At 54.8% G+C, this 25870-nt stretch overlaps 6 non-coding genes and 5 pseudogenes across 6 annotated transcripts; all 11 read right to left on the bottom strand.

Moving 5' to 3' along the window:
- Positions 1 to 291: 291 nt before the first annotated feature.
- Positions 292 to 410, bottom strand: LOC123629541. Its single transcript, XR_006732101.1, has one exon. It is a non-coding gene; the product is annotated as a 5S ribosomal RNA (ribosomal RNA).
- Positions 411 to 1613: 1203 nt separating this feature from the next.
- LOC123629550 lies at positions 1614 to 1734 on the bottom strand (annotated as a pseudogene).
- A 3458-nt stretch (positions 1735 to 5192) lies between these two features.
- Positions 5193 to 5311, bottom strand: LOC123629540. The gene has a single exon (XR_006732100.1). It is a non-coding gene; the product is annotated as a 5S ribosomal RNA (ribosomal RNA).
- Positions 5312 to 6514: 1203 nt separating this feature from the next.
- LOC123629549 lies at positions 6515 to 6635 on the bottom strand (annotated as a pseudogene).
- A 3458-nt stretch (positions 6636 to 10093) lies between these two features.
- LOC123629539 lies at positions 10094 to 10212 on the bottom strand. Its single transcript, XR_006732099.1, has one exon. It is a non-coding gene; the product is annotated as a 5S ribosomal RNA (ribosomal RNA).
- Positions 10213 to 11414: 1202 nt separating this feature from the next.
- On the bottom strand, positions 11415 to 11535 carry LOC123629547 (annotated as a pseudogene).
- A 3457-nt stretch (positions 11536 to 14992) lies between these two features.
- LOC123629538 lies at positions 14993 to 15111 on the bottom strand. Its single transcript, XR_006732098.1, has one exon. It is a non-coding gene; the product is annotated as a 5S ribosomal RNA (ribosomal RNA).
- A 1203-nt stretch (positions 15112 to 16314) lies between these two features.
- LOC123629546 lies at positions 16315 to 16435 on the bottom strand (annotated as a pseudogene).
- A 3457-nt stretch (positions 16436 to 19892) lies between these two features.
- On the bottom strand, positions 19893 to 20011 carry LOC123629556. Its single transcript, XR_006732105.1, has one exon. It is a non-coding gene; the product is annotated as a 5S ribosomal RNA (ribosomal RNA).
- A 1202-nt stretch (positions 20012 to 21213) lies between these two features.
- On the bottom strand, positions 21214 to 21334 carry LOC123629545 (annotated as a pseudogene).
- Positions 21335 to 24791: 3457 nt separating this feature from the next.
- LOC123629555 lies at positions 24792 to 24910 on the bottom strand. The gene has a single exon (XR_006732104.1). It is a non-coding gene; the product is annotated as a 5S ribosomal RNA (ribosomal RNA).
- Between the last annotated feature and the right edge of the window lie 960 nt (positions 24911 to 25870).

Here is a 25870-nt window from a genome sequence, read left to right as displayed (position 1 = left end):
TCCTTTCCTAGGGTGGTAACGTGGTCATCTCCTTGGACAACTTTAGACTGTGTCCTGAATTCAGAGCCGGTCGGTCAGAAGTTCCGGAGGCCCGGACCTGCGGCAGGTGTGTGAGGGGCGACAGCCTCGGGGACTGAGCCTCCACATCTCCAATCTGACCCTCTCTCCAGGGGCCACGGGGCAGGGTCCGGGCCGGCCGGGGGCGGGAGCCGGGGCGGGCGCGGAGGGCGAAGGCCCCCCCCTCCCCTTCCCAGCCCAGGGGGGCGGGACAGAAAAAGAGGCAGAGCAAAAAGCCTACGGCACCCGGGATTCCCAGGCGGTCTCCCATCCAAGTACTAACCGGGCCCGACCCTGCTTAGCTTCCGAGATCAGACGAGATCGGGCGCGTTCAGGGTGGTCTGGCCGTAGACGACGGTGGCCGCCCCCCGGACGCCTCAAGAGGCCGAGCTGCTGGGACGCGTCCCTCCCTGCGCCGTCGGGTCCCTCCCGCCGCCCTGGCCCATCGCTAGCCCACCTGCCAGTATCGGGGTGGGGGTGGGGGGCCAGGCGGGGCCTGACGGGTCTTGCGCGCGCACCCCCCCACCCCCACCCAAACCACGGGCGCACCACCGTCCCACACCCCGAGGAGCAGACCCACGGGCACGCGCGCAGGGACAGGCTTCCACGCGTGGGGGCGGAGGGCCAGAGCCGGAGAGTGCGGGAGATAGGGCCCTCCGCCGGCCCACGCGAGGGCACGGTGGGGAGGGGCTTTGGGGCGGGGCCGGCACGAGGAGGCAGGGCCGCGCCTGCCGCCGGTCCTTCACCCGGAGGTCCTGAAGGAAGACCTGCAGTGTCCCCCCCACCCCGCCACCCCACCCCCGTCTGGGGAGGACCGTTCTGCCCCGATTCCCCTCAGGGCCTGCGTGTGGCAGCAGCCCCCGCGCGGGGGCGGGGGGCGGCGGGGCGGGCCAGAGCCCGCTATCCTGTGGCCCGGTGGGGTGGGGTTTGGGGTGGGTAGCCACGGGTCGGGGGGCCGGTGGGTGGTTTGGGTTTGGCTGCGTGCGCTCCGTGTGCTGTTGTGCGTCCTCTCTGCCCGGGTGGCCGGAAACTCGCCCTGTGCGGCGCGCCGGTGTGTCTCTCGGGAGCCCCGGCGGTGGCGAGGAGCCCGCCCGGCGTGAGGCCCGGGCCCGAGGCCCGGGTGTGCGGCGGAGAGGAAGTGCACGGTCGGCCGGGGGTCCGGGGGCCCAGGACAAGGTTTGCCGCCGTGGGCTGTCCCGCGCCGGGTGTACGCGACGTCCCGGAGTGCGGGGCGGGGGGTGCCGGGTGTGGGGGAGAGGAGACCCAGCGGCACTCAGGGATCCCGCCGCCCGCCCGGCCCGGTGTGGGGCCCAGGGCTGGGGCTCCGCTGCCGGCCGAACAGGAACGGAACGGCTGGGACGCTCTGCCGCTGCCGCCACCTGGCGGTGGTGTTGCAGCGGGGGAGAGGGGAGGACGCCCTGGGCGGGGGCAGCGGGCCGCGCCGGCGGGGGGGCGGGGGAGTGCCAGGGGCCGAGGGCGAAAGTGGAGGCGGGCACAGAACGCCGGGGCCCCCCCACCCCCGACCCCTCGGCGGGCGGGACAAAAGAAGAGGCAAAAGCCTGCAGCACCTGGTATTCCCAGGCGGTCTCCCATCCAAGTACAAACCGGGCCCCCGACCCTGCTTAGCTTCCCAGATCAGACGAGATCGGGGACGTTCAGGGTGCTATGGCCCTAGACGGCGGCGGCTGTCCCCGGACGCCTCAAGAGGCCGAGCTGCCACGCGGCCCTCCCGGCCCAGCGCCCCACACCCGACCCCGCGCCCTCCTGCTGCCCAGTAGCCTTCAGAGCCTCGCTCTCTAGCTGCTACATACACACCAAACACTCAACACTTTGCCACAAACACATACACCAATGACAACAAAAATCAAACACTCAATAGCACATCTATTCAAAGCACGGAGGACACAAACGGGAGGGCAATGTGTGACTTGTGAGATTCTACAGACGTCAGGAGCCCACATGAAGGCTCAGGGAAATATTCCAAAGGAGTGTGACGTGGCTCAGAGCTCCTTGGACATGAGCAGACTGGCTTCGGCGGACGGCAGCTCTTACGTTTTCACAGTGGAGCAGCCGGAACAGTAGAAAGTTCCTTCCTCGCCTTTCCTACTTCATGCAGTAGGAACCAGTCCACGGTTATATGGTGCATGGCTACGATTATTCTGTGGGATCCTGCAAAGAAGAAATGCTGTTGGTGTCTTTGGGGACTGGGAATTTGGGTGTGAGAGGAAGAGGTGAAATCGATCAAGTCATGTAAAAACAACTCTCGGTTCTCAGTTTGAACTTGGATTATCAGTGGAAACTCAATGTGTTTTCCTGTAATTTTTTTTTTCTTTTCTTCCTTCCTTTATTTATTTATTTATTTATTTATTTATTTATTTTTAGTTTTTCCACGGAAAGTGCCGAGACATAGGTGCGAACTCAACAGTAGTGCATTTCAGCAGCATCTAGATCGTGGTCTCCGCCAACCATCGTTATTAAACGGTCCTAAGACTTACTGGAGACATAGGCTGACTTGAAGTCTGGGGCGGGAAACGGACGCTTCTTGTACTGGGAAGCGTGGATGCTATGATATCCAACAGGACGAGGGTCACGTCAAAAGACACAGGAACCAGAATGAGTAGACTCCCGTTTGCCAAACACAGGACGGTTTGATCGCCAGTAAGTATAATAATTGCAAGATATTGAAACACATTAGATACGTTTAAATCCGCGATGAAACCCCTCACAATGCGAAAGTAACTCGGGTCACTGCGGACAGCGGTAGGAAACAAAGGGAAATGGTGACAACCGGGGCTGCCCCCGACTAGTCGCGATGTATGGACACTCTTTCAAAAGACATCTCAACCCCTCACAAGGTAGGTACTGTATTTGGACTGGATCCAAAGAAACTGAAATGAGCGTGTGTGTCTCAGGGAAACGCAAACATTGAGTACTTGCTGTTATCTCTAATACGGTGAAATTTTTAGATGGAATAATGTGGCTGTGAGTACACTGAAAAATGGAAGAAAGCCTCTACCTTTGATAGAAACATATTGACTTTTTATCGATGGAGGGATATCATTAAGGGGATCATGAACTTAAGGTAGGAGGGGTATAAAGGAAACAAGATCTGGCCAGGGGTTGGTGATTTCTTGAGTCAGGGGAGTGAGAAAATATTCTACTATTCTGTCCGATTTTGTTTCTATTTCAAATTTCCCATCATGAAAAGTTTCCAAAGATACCATGAACAGGATCAAAAACAAGCTGCAAACAGGACAAGGTATCTGTAGCCCATATAATTGGCAAAATGTTACTGTTACAGAATATCTACGTTTTATATGCTTAATGCGCCTTTGGCCCTGTGTCCTCATTATTAGTCAAGGAAATACGGAATAAAAAATGAAGCCAGATATAGTTTCCAACTCACCAGATTGAGGAAACTTAAGAAACTGATCACTGTGTTGGCTTTGAGGAAAACTCTTGCACTCACCCTGCTGATATGGGAGGCGAAATTATAGAACCATTTGGAAAACAATGCAGCATAAATGGATATGAATAAACACTGGCATAATTCAGGAGCAAGCATATTCTCTGAGTAGCACGTACCAGAGAGAAGATAGGGCACATGTGACCAGGAAGCATCTAGGGTAATCCTCACGGGAGCCCCTTGTACACGGACCTAGTCAAAGATCGCATAAAGATACTTCGACTGATTCGTGCAGTGCCATTCTCTAGCAGCGCTGATGAACTGCAGCTTCCTGTGTAAGCAAGGAGTATTCTCCAAACAGAAGGTTTCCCCTGGCACACAAGTTACCCAGAAGGAATCCAGAATCGTTCCACATGTATTCTATAAACTGTGAAATTAACAAACTACCTCAATGAGATAGTCCTATAACAGAGAGCAAAAACTTTCAAAGGAAAAGCCAGGAAAAGGATGACAGTCGAGATGGGATTTGTTTGGGAGAAGCGTTTCTGTGGTTCCACGCCTTGAGGAAAAGATACACAGCGGCTTCCGACATATGCATCAACTCCCATTTTTATAAGGTGAGTGGTGGGGTTTTGGTACGGTTAATTCGATTTAATATAATAATCATACTGATAATCATGATCATTATTATCATTCTTTAACATACCCCTTTCCCAAATTAAAAGAAAAAGAGAAAGAAGCAGATAGTAAGTTTCTAGTTATACACCCTGCTTAAATTGGATTATTTATTAATTTGGGGGAAATGATTAGTTTGGGGACTCTGTGTCCGTCTATCGAGGACTACAGGATAGCCTCTCCATGGATTTGAGCCATCATGTACGTTTTTACTAAGTTTTCCATCGAAGTTGGCACCTTTGCCCCGTAGGTGCCGCGTAGATTTTCTGTGACTTTGAGTGTTATCCTTTTGAAAGATTGCATTCATTAGTGTGTATTGGCGAGGAAATAAGAAACATCGAAACTATCGATGGAATGTTGATTTCACCTAGAGCTATCTTGCTGGACTCCCCTAGGATTTCTACAGGTCTCCCGTGCATAGGGGAAAACATTCTATTTTGAGAACCGTAGGAGGTGAGGAAAATGAAGAAAGGTGATTTTCCTTTCCCACATATTATTAGTGTTTTCCCTTGTTGTAGTACATTTTTGGAGCGTCTCTTGCAGGATCGAACGGAAGGATTTCCTATCAACACCCTGGTCTTGCTCGTGACTTTCCAAAGAATGTTTCTACTTCTTAAGCCTTCAGAATATTTTCTAAAGATTTAGACGTTTGAAAAGTGTCTCTAGATGTCTTCGCATCTGGATTCTTGAATTATGTTACCGTGAACGAATAGCCAACTGTTTAGATTCTCTTCTTCTGCATATGTGGATAGGGTCCAATTTTTCCTTTCCTAGGGTGGTAACGTGGTCATCTCCTTGGACAACTTTAGACTGTGTCCTGAATTCAGAGCCGGTCGGTCAGAAGTTCCGGAGGCCCGGACCTGCGGCAGGTGTGTGAGGGGCGACAGCCTCGGGGACTGAGCCTCCACATCTCCAATCTGACCCTCTCTCCAGGGGCCACGGGGCAGGGTCCGGGCCGGCCGGGGGCGGGAGCCGGGGCGGGCGCGGAGGGCGAAGGCCCCCCCCTCCCCTTCCCAGCCCAGGGGGGCGGGACAGAAAAAGAGGCAGAGCAAAAAGCCTACGGCACCCGGGATTCCCAGGCGGTCTCCCATCCAAGTACTAACCGGGCCCGACCCTGCTTAGCTTCCGAGATCAGACGAGATCGGGCGCGTTCAGGGTGGTCTGGCCGTAGACGACGGTGGCCGCCCCCCGGACGCCTCAAGAGGCCGAGCTGCTGGGACGCGTCCCTCCCTGCGCCGTCGGGTCCCTCCCGCCGCCCTGGCCCATCGCTAGCCCACCTGCCAGTATCGGGGTGGGGGTGGGGGGCCAGGCGGGGCCTGACGGGTCTTGCGCGCGCACCCCCCCACCCCCACCCAAACCACGGGCGCACCACCGTCCCACACCCCGAGGAGCAGACCCACGGGCACGCGCGCAGGGACAGGCTTCCACGCGTGGGGACGGAGGGCCAGAGCCGGAGAGTGCGGGAGATAGGGCCCTCCGCCGGCCCACGCGAGGGCACGGTGGGGAGGGGCTTTGGGGCGGGGCCGGCACGAGGAGGCAGGGCCGCGCCTGCCGCCGGTCCTTCACCCGGAGGTCCTGAAGGAAGACCTGCAGTGTCCCCCCCACCCCGCCACCCCACCCCCGTCTGGGGAGGACCGTTCTGCCCCGATTCCCCTCAGGGCCTGCGTGTGGCAGCAGCCCCCGCGCGGGGGCGGGGGGCGGCGGGGCGGGCCAGAGCCCGCTATCCTGTGGCCCGGTGGGGTGGGGTTTGGGGTGGGTAGCCACGGGTCGGGGGGCCGGTGGGTGGTTTGGGTTTGGCTGCGTGCGCTCCGTGTGCTGTTGTGCGTCCTCTCTGCCCGGGTGGCCGGAAACTCGCCCTGTGCGGCGCGCCGGTGTGTCTCTCGGGAGCCCCGGCGGTGGCGAGGAGCCCGCCCGGCGTGAGGCCCGGGCCCGAGGCCCGGGTGTGCGGCGGAGAGGAAGTGCACGGTCGGCCGGGGGTCCGGGGGCCCAGGACAAGGTTTGCCGCCGTGGGCTGTCCCGCGCCGGGTGTACGCGACGTCCCGGAGTGCGGGGCGGGGGGTGCCGGGTGTGGGGGAGAGGAGACCCAGCGGCACTCAGGGATCCCGCCGCCCGCCCGGCCCGGTGTGGGGCCCAGGGCTGGGGCTCCGCTGCCGGCCGAACAGGAACGGAACGGCTGGGACGCTCTGCCGCTGCCGCCACCTGGCGGTGGTGTTGCAGCGGGGGAGAGGGGAGGACGCCCTGGGCGGGGGCAGCGGGCCGCGCCGGCGGGGGGGCGGGGGAGTGCCAGGGGCCGAGGGCGAAAGTGGAGGCGGGCACAGAACGCCGGGGCCCCCCCACCCCCGACCCCTCGGCGGGCGGGACAAAAGAAGAGGCAAAAGCCTGCAGCACCTGGTATTCCCAGGCGGTCTCCCATCCAAGTACAAACCGGGCCCCCGACCCTGCTTAGCTTCCCAGATCAGACGAGATCGGGGACGTTCAGGGTGCTATGGCCCTAGACGGCGGCGGCTGTCCCCGGACGCCTCAAGAGGCCGAGCTGCCACGCGGCCCTCCCGGCCCAGCGCCCCACACCCGACCCCGCGCCCTCCTGCTGCCCAGTAGCCTTCAGAGCCTCGCTCTCTAGCTGCTACATACACACCAAACACTCAACACTTTGCCACAAACACATACACCAATGACAACAAAAATCAAACACTCAATAGCACATCTATTCAAAGCACGGAGGACACAAACGGGAGGGCAATGTGTGACTTGTGAGATTCTACAGACGTCAGGAGCCCACATGAAGGCTCAGGGAAATATTCCAAAGGAGTGTGACGTGGCTCAGAGCTCCTTGGACATGAGCAGACTGGCTTCGGCGGACGGCAGCTCTTACGTTTTCACAGTGGAGCAGCCGGAACAGTAGAAAGTTCCTTCCTCGCCTTTCCTACTTCATGCAGTAGGAACCAGTCCACGGTTATATGGTGCATGGCTACGATTATTCTGTGGGATCCTGCAAAGAAGAAATGCTGTTGGTGTCTTTGGGGACTGGGAATTTGGGTGTGAGAGGAAGAGGTGAAATCGATCAAGTCATGTAAAAACAACTCTCGGTTCTCAGTTTGAACTTGGATTATCAGTGGAAACTCAATGTGTTTTCCTGTAATTTTTTTTTTCTTTTCTTCCTTCCTTTATTTATTTATTTATTTATTTATTTATTTATTTTTAGTTTTTCCACGGAAAGTGCCGAGACATAGGTGCGAACTCAACAGTAGTGCATTTCAGCAGCATCTAGATCGTGGTCTCCGCCAACCATCGTTATTAAACGGTCCTAAGACTTACTGGAGACATAGGCTGACTTGAAGTCTGGGGCGGGAAACGGACGCTTCTTGTACTGGGAAGCGTGGATGCTATGATATCCAACAGGACGAGGGTCACGTCAAAAGACACAGGAACCAGAATGAGTAGACTCCCGTTTGCCAAACACAGGACGGTTTGATCGCCAGTAAGTATAATAATTGCAAGATATTGAAACACATTAGATACGTTTAAATCCGCGATGAAACCCCTCACAATGCGAAAGTAACTCGGGTCACTGCGGACAGCGGTAGGAAACAAAGGGAAATGGTGACAACCGGGGCTGCCCCCGACTAGTCGCGATGTATGGACACTCTTTCAAAAGACATCTCAACCCCTCACAAGGTAGGTACTGTATTTGGACTGGATCCAAAGAAACTGAAATGAGCGTGTGTGTCTCAGGGAAACGCAAACATTGAGTACTTGCTGTTATCTCTAATACGGTGAAATTTTTAGATGGAATAATGTGGCTGTGAGTACACTGAAAAATGGAAGAAAGCCTCTACCTTTGATAGAAACATATTGACTTTTTATCGATGGAGGGATATCATTAAGGGGATCATGAACTTAAGGTAGGAGGGGTATAAAGGAAACAAGATCTGGCCAGGGGTTGGTGATTTCTTGAGTCAGGGGAGTGAGAAAATATTCTACTATTCTGTCCGATTTTGTTTCTATTTCAAATTTCCCATCATGAAAAGTTTCCAAAGATACCATGAACAGGATCAAAAACAAGCTGCAAACAGGACAAGGTATCTGTAGCCCATATAATTGGCAAAATGTTACTGTTACAGAATATCTACGTTTTATATGCTTAATGCGCCTTTGGCCCTGTGTCCTCATTATTAGTCAAGGAAATACGGAATAAAAAATGAAGCCAGATATAGTTTCCAACTCACCAGATTGAGGAAACTTAAGAAACTGATCACTGTGTTGGCTTTGAGGAAAACTCTTGCACTCACCCTGCTGATATGGGAGGCGAAATTATAGAACCATTTGGAAAACAATGCAGCATAAATGGATATGAATAAACACTGGCATAATTCAGGAGCAAGCATATTCTCTGAGTAGCACGTACCAGAGAGAAGATAGGGCACATGTGACCAGGAAGCATCTAGGGTAATCCTCACGGGAGCCCCTTGTACACGGACCTAGTCAAAGATCGCATAAAGATACTTCGACTGATTCGTGCAGTGCCATTCTCTAGCAGCGCTGATGAACTGCAGCTTCCTGTGTAAGCAAGGAGTATTCTCCAAACAGAAGGTTTCCCCTGGCACACAAGTTACCCAGAAGGAATCCAGAATCGTTCCACATGTATTCTATAAACTGTGAAATTAACAAACTACCTCAATGAGATAGTCCTATAACAGAGAGCAAAAACTTTCAAAGGAAAAGCCAGGAAAAGGATGACAGTCGAGATGGGATTTGTTTGGGAGAAGCGTTTCTGTGGTTCCACGCCTTGAGGAAAAGATACACAGCGGCTTCCGACATATGCATCAACTCCCATTTTTATAAGGTGAGTGGTGGGGTTTTGGTACGGTTAATTCGATTTAATATAATAATCATACTGATAATCATGATCATTATTATCATTCTTTAACATACCCCTTTCCCAAATTAAAAGAAAAAGAGAAAGAAGCAGATAGTAAGTTTCTAGTTATACACCCTGCTTAAATTGGATTATTTATTAATTTGGGGGAAATGATTAGTTTGGGGACTCTGTGTCCGTCTATCGAGGACTACAGGATAGCCTCTCCATGGATTTGAGCCATCATGTACGTTTTTACTAAGTTTTCCATCGAAGTTGGCACCTTTGCCCCGTAGGTGCCGCGTAGATTTTCTGTGACTTTGAGTGTTATCCTTTTGAAAGATTGCATTCATTAGTGTGTATTGGCGAGGAAATAAGAAACATCGAAACTATCGATGGAATGTTGATTTCACCTAGAGCTATCTTGCTGGACTCCCCTAGGATTTCTACAGGTCTCCCGTGCATAGGGGAAAACATTCTATTTTGAGAACCGTAGGAGGTGAGGAAAATGAAGAAAGGTGATTTTCCTTTCCCACATATTATTAGTGTTTTCCCTTGTTGTAGTACATTTTTGGAGCGTCTCTTGCAGGATCGAACGGAAGGATTTCCTATCAACACCCTGGTCTTGCTCGTGACTTTCCAAAGAATGTTTCTACTTCTTAAGCCTTCAGAATATTTTCTAAAGATTTAGACGTTTGAAAAGTGTCTCTAGATGTCTTCGCATCTGGATTCTTGAATTATGTTACCGTGAACGAATAGCCAACTGTTTAGATTCTCTTCTTCTGCATATGTGGATAGGGTCCAATTTTTCCTTTCCTAGGGTGGTAACGTGGTCATCTCCTTGGACAACTTTAGACTGTGTCCTGAATTCAGAGCCGGTCGGTCAGAAGTTCCGGAGGCCCGGACCTGCGGCAGGTGTGTGAGGGGCGACAGCCTCGGGGACTGAGCCTCCACATCTCCAATCTGACCCTCTCTCCAGGGGCCACGGGGCAGGGTCCGGGCCGGCCGGGGGCGGGAGCCGGGGCGGGCGCGGAGGGCGAAGGCCCCCCCCTCCCCTTCCCAGCCCAGGGGGGCGGGACAGAAAAAGAGGCAGAGCAAAAAGCCTACGGCACCCGGGATTCCCAGGCGGTCTCCCATCCAAGTACTAACCGGGCCCGACCCTGCTTAGCTTCCGAGATCAGACGAGATCGGGCGCGTTCAGGGTGGTCTGGCCGTAGACGACGGTGGCCGCCCCCCGGACGCCTCAAGAGGCCGAGCTGCTGGGACGCGTCCCTCCCTGCGCCGTCGGGTCCCTCCCGCCGCCCTGGCCCATCGCTAGCCCACCTGCCAGTATCGGGGTGGGGGTGGGGGGCCAGGCGGGGCCTGACGGGTCTTGCGCGCGCACCCCCCCACCCCCACCCAAACCACGGGCGCACCACCGTCCCACACCCCGAGGAGCAGACCCACGGGCACGCGCGCAGGGACAGGCTTCCACGCGTGGGGGCGGAGGGCCAGAGCCGGAGAGTGCGGGAGATAGGGCCCTCCGCCGGCCCACGCGAGGGCACGGTGGGGAGGGGCTTTGGGGCGGGGCCGGCACGAGGAGGCAGGGCCGCGCCTGCCGCCGGTCCTTCACCCGGAGGTCCTGAAGGAAGACCTGCAGTGTCCCCCCCACCCCGCCACCCCACCCCCGTCTGGGGAGGACCGTTCTGCCCCGATTCCCCTCAGGGCCTGCGTGTGGCAGCAGCCCCCGCGCGGGGGCGGGGGGCGGCGGGGCGGGCCAGAGCCCGCTATCCTGTGGCCCGGTGGGGTGGGGTTTGGGGTGGGTAGCCACGGGTCGGGGGACCGGTGGGTGGTTTGGGTTTGGCTGCGTGCGCTCCGTGTGCTGTTGTGCGTCCTCTCTGCCCGGGTGGCCGGAAACTCGCCCTGTGCGGCGCGCCGGTGTGTCTCTCGGGAGCCCCGGCGGTGGCGAGGAGCCCGCCCGGCGTGAGGCCCGGGCCCGAGGCCCTGGTGTGCGGCGGAGAGGAAGTGCACGGTCGGCCGGGGGTCCGGGGGCCCAGGACAAGGTTTGCCGCCGTGGGCTGTCCCGCGCCGGGTGTACGCGACGTCCCGGAGTGCGGGGCGGGGGGTGCCGGGTGTGGGGGAGAGGAGACCCAGCGGCACTCAGGGATCCCGCCGCCCGCCCGGCCCGGTGTGGGGCCCAGGGCTGGGGCTCCGCTGCCGGCCGAACAGGAACGGAACGGCTGGGACGCTCTGCCGCTGCCGCCACCTGGCGGTGGTGTTGCAGCGGGGGAGAGGGGAGGACGCCCTGGGCGGGGGCAGCGGGCCGCGCCGGCGGGGGGGCGGGGGAGTGCCAGGGGCCGAGGGCGAAAGTGGAGGCGGGCACAGAACGCCGGGCCCCCCCACCCCCGACCCCTCGGCGGGCGGGACAAAAGAAGAGGCAAAAGCCTGCAGCACCTGGTATTCCCAGGCGGTCTCCCATCCAAGTACAAACCGGGCCCCCGACCCTGCTTAGCTTCCCAGATCAGACGAGATCGGGGACGTTCAGGGTGCTATGGCCCTAGACGGCGGCGGCTGTCCCCGGACGCCTCAAGAGGCCGAGCTGCCACGCGGCCCTCCCGGCCCAGCGCCCCACACCCGACCCCGCGCCCTCCTGCTGCCCAGTAGCCTTCAGAGCCTCGCTCTCTAGCTGCTACATACACACCAAACACTCAACACTTTGCCACAAACACATACACCAATGACAACAAAAATCAAACACTCAATAGCACATCTATTCAAAGCACGGAGGACACAAACGGGAGGGCAATGTGTGACTTGTGAGATTCTACAGACGTCAGGAGCCCACATGAAGGCTCAGGGAAATATTCCAAAGGAGTGTGACGTGGCTCAGAGCTCCTTGGACATGAGCAGACTGGCTTCGGCGGACGGCAGCTCTTACGTTTTCACAGTGGAGCAGCCGGAACAGTAGAAAGTTCCTTCCTCGCCTTTCCTACTTCATGCAGTAGGAACCAGTCCACGGTTATATGGTGCATGGCTACGATTATTCTGTGGGATCCTGCAAAGAAGAAATGCTGTTGGTGTCTTTGGGGACTGGGAATTTGGGTGTGAGAGGAAGAGGTGAAATCGATCAAGTCATGTAAAAACAACTCTCGGTTCTCAGTTTGAACTTGGATTATCAGTGGAAACTCAATGTGTTTTCCTGTAATTTTTTTTTCTTTTCTTCCTTCCTTTATTTATTTATTTATTTATTTATTTATTTATTTTTAGTTTTTCCACGGAAAGTGCCGAGACATAGGTGCGAACTCAACAGTAGTGCATTTCAGCAGCATCTAGATCGTGGTCTCCGCCAACCATCGTTATTAAACGGTCCTAAGACTTACTGGAGACATAGGCTGACTTGAAGTCTGGGGCGGGAAACGGACGCTTCTTGTACTGGGAAGCGTGGATGCTATGATATCCAACAGGACGAGGGTCACGTCAAAAGACACAGGAACCAGAATGAGTAGACTCCCGTTTGCCAAACACAGGACGGTTTGATCGCCAGTAAGTATAATAATTGCAAGATATTGAAACACATTAGATACGTTTAAATCCGCGATGAAACCCCTCACAATGCGAAAGTAACTCGGGTCACTGCGGACAGCGGTAGGAAACAAAGGGAAATGGTGACAACCGGGGCTGCCCCCGACTAGTCGCGATGTATGGACACTCTTTCAAAAGACATCTCAACCCCTCACAAGGTAGGTACTGTATTTGGACTGGATCCAAAGAAACTGAAATGAGCGTGTGTGTCTCAGGGAAACGCAAACATTGAGTACTTGCTGTTATCTCTAATACGGTGAAATTTTTAGATGGAATAATGTGGCTGTGAGTACACTGAAAAATGGAAGAAAGCCTCTACCTTTGATAGAAACATATTGACTTTTTATCGATGGAGGGATATCATTAAGGGGATCATGAACTTAAGGTAGGAGGGGTATAAAGGAAACAAGATCTGGCCAGGGGTTGGTGATTTCTTGAGTCAGGGGAGTGAGAAAATATTCTACTATTCTTTCCGATTTTGTTTCTATTTCAAATTTCCCATCATGAAAAGTTTCCAAAGATACCATGAACAGGATCAAAAACAAGCTGCAAACAGGACAAGGTATCTGTAGCCCATATAATTGGCAAAATGTTACTGTTACAGAATATCTACGTTTTATATGCTTAATGCGCCTTTGGCCCTGTGTCCTCATTATTAGTCAAGGAAATACGGAATAAAAAATGAAGCCAGATATAGTTTCCAACTCACCAGATTGAGGAAACTTAAGAAACTGATCACTGTGTTGGCTTTGAGGAAAACTCTTGCACTCACCCTGCTGATATGGGAGGCGAAATTATAGAACCATTTGGAAAACAATGCAGCATAAATGGATATGAATAAACACTGGCATAATTCAGGAGCAAGCATATTCTCTGAGTAGCACGTACCAGAGAGAAGATAGGGCACATGTGACCAGGAAGCATCTAGGGTAATCCTCACGGGAGCCCCTTGTACACGGACCTAGTCAAAGATCGCATAAAGATACTTCGACTGATTCGTGCAGTGCCATTCTCTAGCAGCGCTGATGAACTGCAGCTTCCTGTGTAAGCAAGGAGTATTCTCCAAACAGAAGGTTTCCCCTGGCACACAAGTTACCCAGAAGGAATCCAGAATCGTTCCACATGTATTCTATAAACTGTGAAATTAACAAACTACCTCAATGAGATAGTCCTATAACAGAGAGCAAAAACTTTCAAAGGAAAAGCCAGGAAAAGGATGACAGTCGAGATGGGATTTGTTTGGGAGAAGCGTTTCTGTGGTTCCACGCCTTGAGGAAAAGATACACAGCGGCTTCCGACATATGCATCAACTCCCATTTTTATAAGGTGAGTGGTGGGGTTTTGGTACGGTTAATTCGATTTAATATAATAATCATACTGATAATCATGATCATTATTATCATTCTTTAACATACCCCTTTCCCAAATTAAAAGAAAAAGAGAAAGAAGCAGATAGTAAGTTTCTAGTTATACACCCTGCTTAAATTGGATTATTTATTAATTTGGGGGAAATGATTAGTTTGGGGACTCTGTGTCCGTCTATCGAGGACTACAGGATAGCCTCTCCATGGATTTGAGCCATCATGTACGTTTTTACTAAGTTTTCCATCGAAGTTGGCACCTTTGCCCCGTAGGTGCCGCGTAGATTTTCTGTGACTTTGAGTGTTATCCTTTTGAAAGATTGCATTCATTAGTGTGTATTGGCGAGGAAATAAGAAACATCGAAACTATCGATGGAATGTTGATTTCACCTAGAGCTATCTTGCTGGACTCCCCTAGGATTTCTACAGGTCTCCCGTGCATAGGGGAAAACATTCTATTTTGAGAACCGTAGGAGGTGAGGAAAATGAAGAAAGGTGATTTTCCTTTCCCACATATTATTAGTGTTTTCCCTTGTTGTAGTACATTTTTGGAGCGTCTCTTGCAGGATCGAACGGAAGGATTTCCTATCAACACCCTGGTCTTGCTCGTGACTTTCCAAAGAATGTTTCTACTTCTTAAGCCTTCAGAATATTTTCTAAAGATTTAGACGTTTGAAAAGTGTCTCTAGATGTCTTCGCATCTGGATTCTTGAATTATGTTACCGTGAACGAATAGCCAACTGTTTAGATTCTCTTCTTCTGCATATGTGGATAGGGTCCAATTTTTCCTTTCCTAGGGTGGTAACGTGGTCATCTCCTTGGACAACTTTAGACTGTGTCCTGAATTCAGAGCCGGTCGGTCAGAAGTTCCGGAGGCCCGGACCTGCGGCAGGTGTGTGAGGGGCGACAGCCTCGGGGACTGAGCCTCCACATCTCCAATCTGACCCTCTCTCCAGGGGCCACGGGGCAGGGTCCGGGCCGGCCGGGGGCGGGAGCCGGGGCGGGCGCGGAGGGCGAAGGCCCCCCCCTCCCCTTCCCAGCCCAGGGGGGCGGGACAGAAAAAGAGGCAGAGCAAAAAGCCTACGGCACCCGGGATTCCCAGGCGGTCTCCCATCCAAGTACTAACCGGGCCCGACCCTGCTTAGCTTCCGAGATCAGACGAGATCGGGCGCGTTCAGGGTGGTCTGGCCGTAGACGACGGTGGCCGCCCCCCGGACGCCTCAAGAGGCCGAGCTGCTGGGACGCGTCCCTCCCTGCGCCGTCGGGTCCCTCCCGCCGCCCTGGCCCATCGCTAGCCCACCTGCCAGTATCGGGGTGGGGGTGGGGGGCCAGGCGGGGCCTGACGGGTCTTGCGCGCGCACCCCCCCACCCCCACCCAAACCACGGGCGCACCACCGTCCCACACCCCGAGGAGCAGACCCACGGGCACGCGCGCAGGGACAGGCTTCCACGCGTGGGGGCGGAGGGCCAGAGCCGGAGAGTGCGGGAGATAGGGCCCTCCGCCGGCCCACGCGAGGGCACGGTGGGGAGGGGCTTTGGGGCGGGGCCGGCACGAGGAGGCAGGGCCGCGCCTGCCGCCGGTCCTTCACCCGGAGGTCCTGAAGGAAGACCTGCAGTGTCCCCCCCCACCCCGCCACCCCACCCCCGTCTGGGGAGGACCGTTCTGCCCCGATTCCCCTCAGGGCCTGCGTGTGGCAGCAGCCCCCGCGCGGGGGCGGGGGGCGGCGGGGCGGGCCAGAGCCCGCTATCCTGTGGCCCGGTGGGGTGGGGTTTGGGGTGGGTAGCCACGGGTCGGGGGACCGGTGGGTGGTTTGGGTTTGGCTGCGTGCGCTCCGTGTGCTGTTGTGCGTCCTCTCTGCCCGGGTGGCCGGAAACTCGCCCTGTGCGGCGCGCCGGTGTGTCTCTCGGGAGCCCCGGCGGTGGCGAGGAGCCCGCCCGGCGTGAGGCCCGGGCCCGAGGCCCTGGTGTGCGGCGGAGAGGAAGTGCACGGTCGGCCGGGGGTCCGGGGGCCCAGGACAAGGTTTGCCGCCGTGGGCTGTCCCGCGCCGGGTGTACGCGACGTCCCGGAGTGCGGGGCGGGGGGTGCCGGGTGTGGGGGAGAGGAGACCCAGCGGCACTCAGGGATCCCGCCGCCCGCCCGGCCCGGTGTGGGGCCCAGGGCTGGGGCTCCGCTGCCGGCCGAACAGGAACGGAACGGCTGGGACGCTCTGCCGCTGCCGCCACCTGGCGGTGGTGTTGCAGCGGGGGAGAGGGGAGGACGCCCTGGGCGGGGGCAGCGGGCCGCGCCGGCGGGGGGGCGGGGGAGTGCCAGGGGCCGAGGGCGAAAGTGGAGGCGGGCACAGAACGCCGGGCCCCCCCACCCCCGACCCCTCGGCGGGCGGGACAAAAGAAGAGGCAAAAGCCTGCAGCACCTGGTATTCCCAGGCGGTCTCCCATCCAAGTACAAACCGGGCCCCCGACCCTGCTTAGCTTCCCAGATCAGACGAGATCGGGGACGTTCAGGGTGCTATGGCCCTAGACGGCGGCGGCTGTCCCCGGACGCCTCAAGAGGCCGAGCTGCCACGCGGCCCTCCCGGCCCAGCGCCCCACACCCGACCCCGCGCCCTCCTGCTGCCCAGTAGCCTTCAGAGCCTCGCTCTCTAGCTGCTACATACACACCAAACACTCAACACTTTGCCACAAACACATACACCAATGACAACAAAAATCAAACACTCAATAGCACATCTATTCAAAGCACGGAGGACACAAACGGGAGGGCAATGTGTGACTTGTGAGATTCTACAGACGTCAGGAGCCCACATGAAGGCTCAGGGAAATATTCCAAAGGAGTGTGACGTGGCTCAGAGCTCCTTGGACATGAGCAGACTGGCTTCGGCGGACGGCAGCTCTTACGTTTTCACAGTGGAGCAGCCGGAACAGTAGAAAGTTCCTTCCTCGCCTTTCCTACTTCATGCAGTAGGAACCAGTCCACGGTTATATGGTGCATGGCTACGATTATTCTGTGGGATCCTGCAAAGAAGAAATGCTGTTGGTGTCTTTGGGGACTGGGAATTTGGGTGTGAGAGGAAGAGGTGAAATCGATCAAGTCATGTAAAAACAACTCTCGGTTCTCAGTTTGAACTTGGATTATCAGTGGAAACTCAATGTGTTTTCCTGTAATTTTTTTTTCTTTTCTTCCTTCCTTTATTTATTTATTTATTTATTTATTTATTTATTTTTAGTTTTTCCACGGAAAGTGCCGAGACATAGGTGCGAACTCAACAGTAGTGCATTTCAGCAGCATCTAGATCGTGGTCTCCGCCAACCATCGTTATTAAACGGTCCTAAGACTTACTGGAGACATAGGCTGACTTGAAGTCTGGGGCGGGAAACGGACGCTTCTTGTACTGGGAAGCGTGGATGCTATGATATCCAACAGGACGAGGGTCACGTCAAAAGACACAGGAACCAGAATGAGTAGACTCCCGTTTGCCAAACACAGGACGGTTTGATCGCCAGTAAGTATAATAATTGCAAGATATTGAAACACATTAGATACGTTTAAATCCGCGATGAAACCCCTCACAATGCGAAAGTAACTCGGGTCACTGCGGACAGCGGTAGGAAACAAAGGGAAATGGTGACAACCGGGGCTGCCCCCGACTAGTCGCGATGTATGGACACTCTTTCAAAAGACATCTCAACCCCTCACAAGGTAGGTACTGTATTTGGACTGGATCCAAAGAAACTGAAATGAGCGTGTGTGTCTCAGGGAAACGCAAACATTGAGTACTTGCTGTTATCTCTAATACGGTGAAATTTTTAGATGGAATAATGTGGCTGTGAGTACACTGAAAAATGGAAGAAAGCCTCTACCTTTGATAGAAACATATTGACTTTTTATCGATGGAGGGATATCATTAAGGGGATCATGAACTTAAGGTAGGAGGGGTATAAAGGAAACAAGATCTGGCCAGGGGTTGGTGATTTCTTGAGTCAGGGGAGTGAGAAAATATTCTACTATTCTGTCCGATTTTGTTTCTATTTCAAATTTCCCATCATGAAAAGTTTCCAAAGATACCATGAACAGGATCAAAAACAAGCTGCAAACAGGACAAGGTATCTGTAGCCCATATAATTGGCAAAATGTTACTGTTACAGAATATCTACGTTTTATATGCTTAATGCGCCTTTGGCCCTGTGTCCTCATTATTAGTCAAGGAAATACGGAATAAAAAATGAAGCCAGATATAGTTTCCAACTCACCAGATTGAGGAAACTTAAGAAACTGATCACTGTGTTGGCTTTGAGGAAAACTCTTGCACTCACCCTGCTGATATGGGAGGCGAAATTATAGAACCATTTGGAAAACAATGCAGCATAAATGGATATGAATAAACACTGGCATAATTCAGGAGCAAGCATATTCTCTGAGTAGCACGTACCAGAGAGAAGATAGGGCACATGTGACCAGGAAGCATCTAGGGTAATCCTCACGGGAGCCCCTTGTACACGGACCTAGTCAAAGATCGCATAAAGATACTTCGACTGATTCGTGCAGTGCCATTCTCTAGCAGCGCTGATGAACTGCAGCTTCCTGTGTAAGCAAGGAGTATTCTCCAAACAGAAGGTTTCCCCTGGCACACAAGTTACCCAGAAGGAATCCAGAATCGTTCCACATGTATTCTATAAACTGTGAAATTAACAAACTACCTCAATGAGATAGTCCTATAACAGAGAGCAAAAACTTTCAAAGGAAAAGCCAGGAAAAGGATGACAGTCGAGATGGGATTTGTTTGGGAGAAGCGTTTCTGTGGTTCCACGCCTTGAGGAAAAGATACACAGCGGCTTCCGACATATGCATCAACTCCCATTTTTATAAGGTGAGTGGTGGGGTTTTGGTACGGTTAATTCGATTTAATATAATAATCATACTGATAATCATGATCATTATTATCATTCTTTAACATACCCCTTTCCCAAATTAAAAGAAAAAGAGAAAGAAGCAGATAGTAAGTTTCTAGTTATACACCCTGCTTAAATTGGATTATTTATTAATTTGGGGGAAATGATTAGTTTGGGGACTCTGTGTCCGTCTATCGAGGACTACAGGATAGCCTCTCCATGGATTTGAGCCATCATGTACGTTTTTACTAAGTTTTCCATCGAAGTTGGCACCTTTGCCCCGTAGGTGCCGCGTAGATTTTCTGTGACTTTGAGTGTTATCCTTTTGAAAGATTGCATTCATTAGTGTGTATTGGCGAGGAAATAAGAAACATCGAAACTATCGATGGAATGTTGATTTCACCTAGAGCTATCTTGCTGGACTCCCCTAGGATTTCTACAGGTCTCCCGTGCATAGGGGAAAACATTCTATTTTGAGAACCGTAGGAGGTGAGGAAAATGAAGAAAGGTGATTTTCCTTTCCCACATATTATTAGTGTTTTCCCTTGTTGTAGTACATTTTTGGAGCGTCTCTTGCAGGATCGAACGGAAGGATTTCCTATCAACACCCTGGTCTTGCTCGTGACTTTCCAAAGAATGTTTCTACTTCTTAAGCCTTCAGAATATTTTCTAAAGATTTAGACGTTTGAAAAGTGTCTCTAGATGTCTTCGCATCTGGATTCTTGAATTATGTTACCGTGAACGAATAGCCAACTGTTTAGATTCTCTTCTTCTGCATATGTGGATAGGGTCCAATTTTTCCTTTCCTAGGGTGGTAACGTGGTCATCTCCTTGGACAACTTTAGACTGTGTCCTGAATTCAGAGCCGGTCGGTCAGAAGTTCCGGAGGCCCGGACCTGCGGCAGGTGTGTGAGGGGCGACAGCCTCGGGGACTGAGCCTCCACATCTCCAATCTGACCCTCTCTCCAGGGGCCACGGGGCAGGGTCCGGGCCGGCCGGGGGCGGGAGCCGGGGCGGGCGCGGAGGGCGAAGGCCCCCCCCTCCCCTTCCCAGCCCAGGGGGGCGGGACAGAAAAAGAGGCAGAGCAAAAAGCCTACGGCACCCGGGATTCCCAGGCGGTCTCCCATCCAAGTACTAACCGGGCCCGACCCTGCTTAGCTTCCGAGATCAGACGAGATCGGGCGCGTTCAGGGTGGTCTGGCCGTAGACGACGGTGGCCGCCCCCCGGACGCCTCAAGAGGCCGAGCTGCTGGGACGCGTCCCTCCCTGCGCCGTCGGGTCCCTCCCGCCGCCCTGGCCCATCGCTAGCCCACCTGCCAGTATCGGGGTGGGGGTGGGGGGCCAGGCGGGGCCTGACGGGTCTTGCGCGCGCACCCCCCCACCCCCACCCAAACCACGGGCGCACCACCGTCCCACACCCCGAGGAGCAGACCCACGGGCACGCGCGCAGGGACAGGCTTCCACGCGTGGGGGCGGAGGGCCAGAGCCGGAGAGTGCGGGAGATAGGGCCCTCCGCCGGCCCACGCGAGGGCACGGTGGGGAGGGGCTTTGGGGCGGGGCCGGCACGAGGAGGCAGGGCCGCGCCTGCCGCCGGTCCTTCACCCGGAGGTCCTGAAGGAAGACCTGCAGTGTCCCCCCCACCCCGCCACCCCACCCCCGTCTGGGGAGGACCGTTCTGCCCCGATTCCCCTCAGGGCCTGCGTGTGGCAGCAGCCCCCGCGCGGGGGCGGGGGGCGGCGGGGCGGGCCAGAGCCCGCTATCCTGTGGCCCGGTGGGGTGGGGTTTGGGGTGGGTAGCCACGGGTCGGGGGACCGGTGGGTGGTTTGGGTTTGGCTGCGTGCGCTCCGTGTGCTGTTGTGCGTCCTCTCTGCCCGGGTGGCCGGAAACTCGCCCTGTGCGGCGCGCCGGTGTGTCTCTCGGGAGCCCCGGCGGTGGCGAGGAGCCCGCCCGGCGTGAGGCCCGGGCCCGAGGCCCTGGTGTGCGGCGGAGAGGAAGTGCACGGTCGGCCGGGGGTCCGGGGGCCCAGGACAAGGTTTGCCGCCGTGGGCTGTCCCGCGCCGGGTGTACGCGACGTCCCGGAGTGCGGGGCGGGGGGTGCCGGGTGTGGGGGAGAGGAGACCCAGCGGCACTCAGGGATCCCGCCGCCCGCCCGGCCCGGTGTGGGGCCCAGGGCTGGGGCTCCGCTGCCGGCCGAACAGGAACGGAACGGCTGGGACGCTCTGCCGCTGCCGCCACCTGGCGGTGGTGTTGCAGCGGGGGAGAGGGGAGGACGCCCTGGGCGGGGGCAGCGGGCCGCGCCGGCGGGGGGGCGGGGGAGTGCCAGGGGCCGAGGGCGAAAGTGGAGGCGGGCACAGAACGCCGGGCCCCCCCACCCCCGACCCCTCGGCGGGCGGGACAAAAGAAGAGGCAAAAGCCTGCAGCACCTGGTATTCCCAGGCGGTCTCCCATCCAAGTACAAACCGGGCCCCCGACCCTGCTTAGCTTCCCAGATCAGACGAGATCGGGGACGTTCAGGGTGCTATGGCCCTAGACGGCGGCGGCTGTCCCCGGACGCCTCAAGAGGCCGAGCTGCCACGCGGCCCTCCCGGCCCAGCGCCCCACACCCGACCCCGCGCCCTCCTGCTGCCCAGTAGCCTTCAGAGCCTCGCTCTCTAGCTGCTACATACACACCAAACACTCAACACTTTGCCACAAACACATACACCAATGACAACAAAAATCAAACACTCAATAGCACATCTATTCAAAGCACGGAGGACACAAACGGGAGGGCAATGTGTGACTTGTGAGATTCTACAGACGTCAGGAGCCCACATGAAGGCTCAGGGAAATATTCCAAAGGAGTGTGACGTGGCTCAGAGCTCCTTGGACATGAGCAGACTGGCTTCGGCGGACGGCAGCTCTTACGTTTTCACAGTGGAGCAGCCGGAACAGTAGAAAGTTCCTTCCTCGCCTTTCCTACTTCATGCAGTAGGAACCAGTCCACGGTTATATGGTGCATGGCTACGATTATTCTGTGGGATCCTGCAAAGAAGAAATGCTGTTGGTGTCTTTGGGGACTGGGAATTTGGGTGTGAGAGGAAGAGGTGAAATCGATCAAGTCATGTAAAAACAACTCTCGGTTCTCAGTTTGAACTTGGATTATCAGTGGAAACTCAATGTGTTTTCCTGTAATTTTTTTTTCTTTTCTTCCTTCCTTTATTTATTTATTTATTTATTTATTTATTTATTTTTAGTTTTTCCACGGAAAGTGCCGAGACATAGGTGCGAACTCAACAGTAGTGCATTTCAGCAGCATCTAGATCGTGGTCTCCGCCAACCATCGTTATTAAACGGTCCTAAGACTTACTGGAGACATAGGCTGACTTGAAGTCTGGGGCGGGAAACGGACGCTTCTTGTACTGGGAAGCGTGGATGCTATGATATCCAACAGGACGAGGGTCACGTCAAAAGACACAGGAACCAGAATGAGTAGACTCCCGTTTGCCAAACACAGGACGGTTTGATCGCCAGTAAGTATAATAATTGCAAGATATTGAAACACATTAGATACGTTTAAATCCGCGATGAAACCCCTCACAATGCGAAAGTAACTCGGGTCACTGCGGACAGCGGTAGGAAACAAAGGGAAATGGTGACAACCGGGGCTGCCCCCGACTAGTCGCGATGTATGGACACTCTTTCAAAAGACATCTCAACCCCTCACAAGGTAGGTACTGTATTTGGACTGGATCCAAAGAAACTGAAATGAGCGTGTGTGTCTCAGGGAAACGCAAACATTGAGTACTTGCTGTTATCTCTAATACGGTGAAATTTTTAGATGGAATAATGTGGCTGTGAGTACACTGAAAAATGGAAGAAAGCCTCTACCTTTGATAGAAACATATTGACTTTTTATCGATGGAGGGATATCATTAAGGGGATCATGAACTTAAGGTAGGAGGGGTATAAAGGAAACAAGATCTGGCCAGGGGTTGGTGATTTCTTGAGTCAGGGGAGTGAGAAAATATTCTACTATTCTGTCCGATTTTGTTTCTATTTCAAATTTCCCATCATGAAAAGTTTCCAAAGATACCATGAACAGGATCAAAAACAAGCTGCAAACAGGACAAGGTATCTGTAGCCCATATAATTGGCAAAATGTTACTGTTACAGAATATCTACGTTTTATATGCTTAATGCGCCTTTGGCCCTGTGTCCTCATTATTAGTCAAGGAAATACGGAATAAAAAATGAAGCCAGATATAGTTTCCAACTCACCAGATTGAGGAAACTTAAGAAACTGATCACTGTGTTGGCTTTGAGGAAAACTCTTGCACTCACCCTGCTGATATGGGAGGCGAAATTATAGAACCATTTGGAAAACAATGCAGCATAAATGGATATGAATAAACACTGGCATAATTCAGGAGCAAGCATATTCTCTGAGTAGCACGTACCAGAGAGAAGATAGGGCACATGTGACCAGGAAGCATCTAGGGTAATCCTCACGGGAGCCCCTTGTACACGGACCTAGTCAAAGATCGCATAAAGATACTTCGACTGATTCGTGCAGTGCCATTCTCTAGCAGCGCTGATGAACTGCAGCTTCCTGTGTAAGCAAGGAGTATTCTCCAAACAGAAGGTTTCCCCTGGCACACAAGTTACCCAGAAGGAATCCAGAATCGTTCCACATGTATTCTATAAACTGTGAAATTAACAAACTACCTCAATGAGATAGTCCTATAACAGAGAGCAAAAACTTTCAAAGGAAAAGCCAGGAAAAGGATGACAGTCGAGATGGGATTTGTTTGGGAGAAGCGTTTCTGTGGTTCCACGCCTTGAGGAAAAGATACACAGCGGCTTCCGACATATGCATCAACTCCCATTTTTATAAGGTGAGTGGTGGGGTTTTGGTACGGTTAATTCGATTTAATATAATAATCATACTGATAATCATGATCATTATTATCATTCTTTAACATACCCCTTTCCCAAATTAAAAGAAAAAGAGAAAGAAGCAGATAGTAAGTTTCTAGTTATACACCCTGCTTAAATTGGATTATTTATTAATTTGGGGGAAATGATTAGTTTGGGGACTCTGTGTCCGTCTATCGAGGACTACAGGATAGCCTCTCCATGGATTTGAGCCATCATGTACGTTTTTACTAAGTTTTCCATCGAAGTTGGCACCTTTGCCCCGTAGGTGCCGCGTAGATTTTCTGTGACTTTGAGTGTTATCCTTTTGAAAGATTGCATTCATTAGTGTGTATTGGCGAGGAAATAAGAAACATCGAAACTATCGATGGAATGTTGATTTCACCTAGAGCTATCTTGCTGGACTCCCCTAGGATTTCTACAGGTCTCCCGTGCATAGGGGAAAACATTCTATTTTGAGAACCGTAGGAGGTGAGGAAAATGAAGAAAGGTGATTTTCCTTTCCCACATATTATTAGTGTTTTCCCTTGTTGTAGTACATTTTTGGAGCGTCTCTTGCAGGATCGAACGGAAGGATTTCCTATCAACACCCTGGTCTTGCTCGTGACTTTCCAAAGAATGTTTCTACTTCTTAAGCCTTCAGAATATTTTCTAAAGATTTAGACGTTTGAAAAGTGTCTCTAGATGTCTTCGCATCTGGATTCTTGAATTATGTTACCGTGAACGAATAGCCAACTGTTTAGATTCTCTTCTTCTGCATATGTGGATAGGGTCCAATTTTTCCTTTCCTAGGGTGGTAACGTGGTCATCTCCTTGGACAACTTTAGACTGTGTCCTGAATTCAGAGCCGGTCGGTCAGAAGTTCCGGAGGCCCGGACCTGCGGCAGGTGTGTGAGGGGCGACAGCCTCGGGGACTGAGCCTCCACATCTCCAATCTGACCCTCTCTCCAGGGGCCACGGGGCAGGGTCCGGGCCGGCCGGGGGCGGGAGCCGGGGCGGGCGCGGAGGGCGAAGGCCCCCCCCTCCCCTTCCCAGCCCAGGGGGGCGGGACAGAAAAAGAGGCAGAGCAAAAAGCCTACGGCACCCGGGATTCCCAGGCGGTCTCCCATCCAAGTACTAACCGGGCCCGACCCTGCTTAGCTTCCGAGATCAGACGAGATCGGGCGCGTTCAGGGTGGTCTGGCCGTAGACGACGGTGGCCGCCCCCCGGACGCCTCAAGAGGCCGAGCTGCTGGGACGCGTCCCTCCCTGCGCCGTCGGGTCCCTCCCGCCGCCCTGGCCCATCGCTAGCCCACCTGCCAGTATCGGGGTGGGGGTGGGGGGCCAGGCGGGGCCTGACGGGTCTTGCGCGCGCACCCCCCCACCCCCACCCAAACCACGGGCGCACCACCGTCCCACACCCCGAGGAGCAGACCCACGGGCACGCGCGCAGGGACAGGCTTCCACGCGTCGGGGCGGAGGGCCAGAGCCGGAGAGTGCGGGAGATAGGGCCCTCCGCCGGCCCACGCGAGGGCACGGTGGGGAGGGGCTTTGGGGCGGGGCCGGCACGAGGAGGCAGGGCCGCGCCTGCCGCCGGTCCTTCACCCGGAGGTCCTGAAGGAAGACCTGCAGTGTCCCCCCCACCCCGCCACCCCACCCCCGTCTGGGGAGGACCGTTCTGCCCCGATTCCCCTCAGGGCCTGCGTGTGGCAGCAGCCCCCGCGCGGGGGCGGGGGGCGGCGGGGCGGGCCAGAGCCCGCTATCCTGTGGCCCGGTGGGGTGGGGTTTGGGGTGGGTAGCCACGGGTCTGGGGACCGGTGGGTGGTTTGGGTTTGGCTGCGTGCGCTCCGTGTGCTGTTGTGCGTCCTCTCTGCCCGGGTGGCCGGAAACTCGCCCTGTGCGGCGCGCCGGTGTGTCTCTCGGGAGCCCCGGCGGTGGCGAGGAGCCCGCCCGGCGTGAGGCCCGGGCCCGAGGCCCGGGTGTGCGGCGGAGAGGAAGTGCACGGTCGGCCGGGGGTCCGGGGGCCCAGGACAAGGTTTGCCGCCGTGGGCTGTCCCGCGCCGGGTGTACGCGACGTCCCGGAGTGCGGGGCGGGGGGTGCCGGGTGTGGGGGAGAGGAGACCCAGCGGCACTCAGGGATCCCGCCGCCCGCCCGGCCCGGTGTGGGGCCCA

Source organism: Lemur catta, unplaced genomic scaffold, assembly GCF_020740605.2.
Source record: "Lemur catta isolate mLemCat1 unplaced genomic scaffold, mLemCat1.pri scaffold_173_ctg1, whole genome shotgun sequence".
Taxonomy (NCBI): domain Eukaryota; kingdom Metazoa; phylum Chordata; class Mammalia; order Primates; family Lemuridae; genus Lemur; species Lemur catta.
This window is presented reverse-complemented; position numbering and strand designations above follow the sequence as displayed.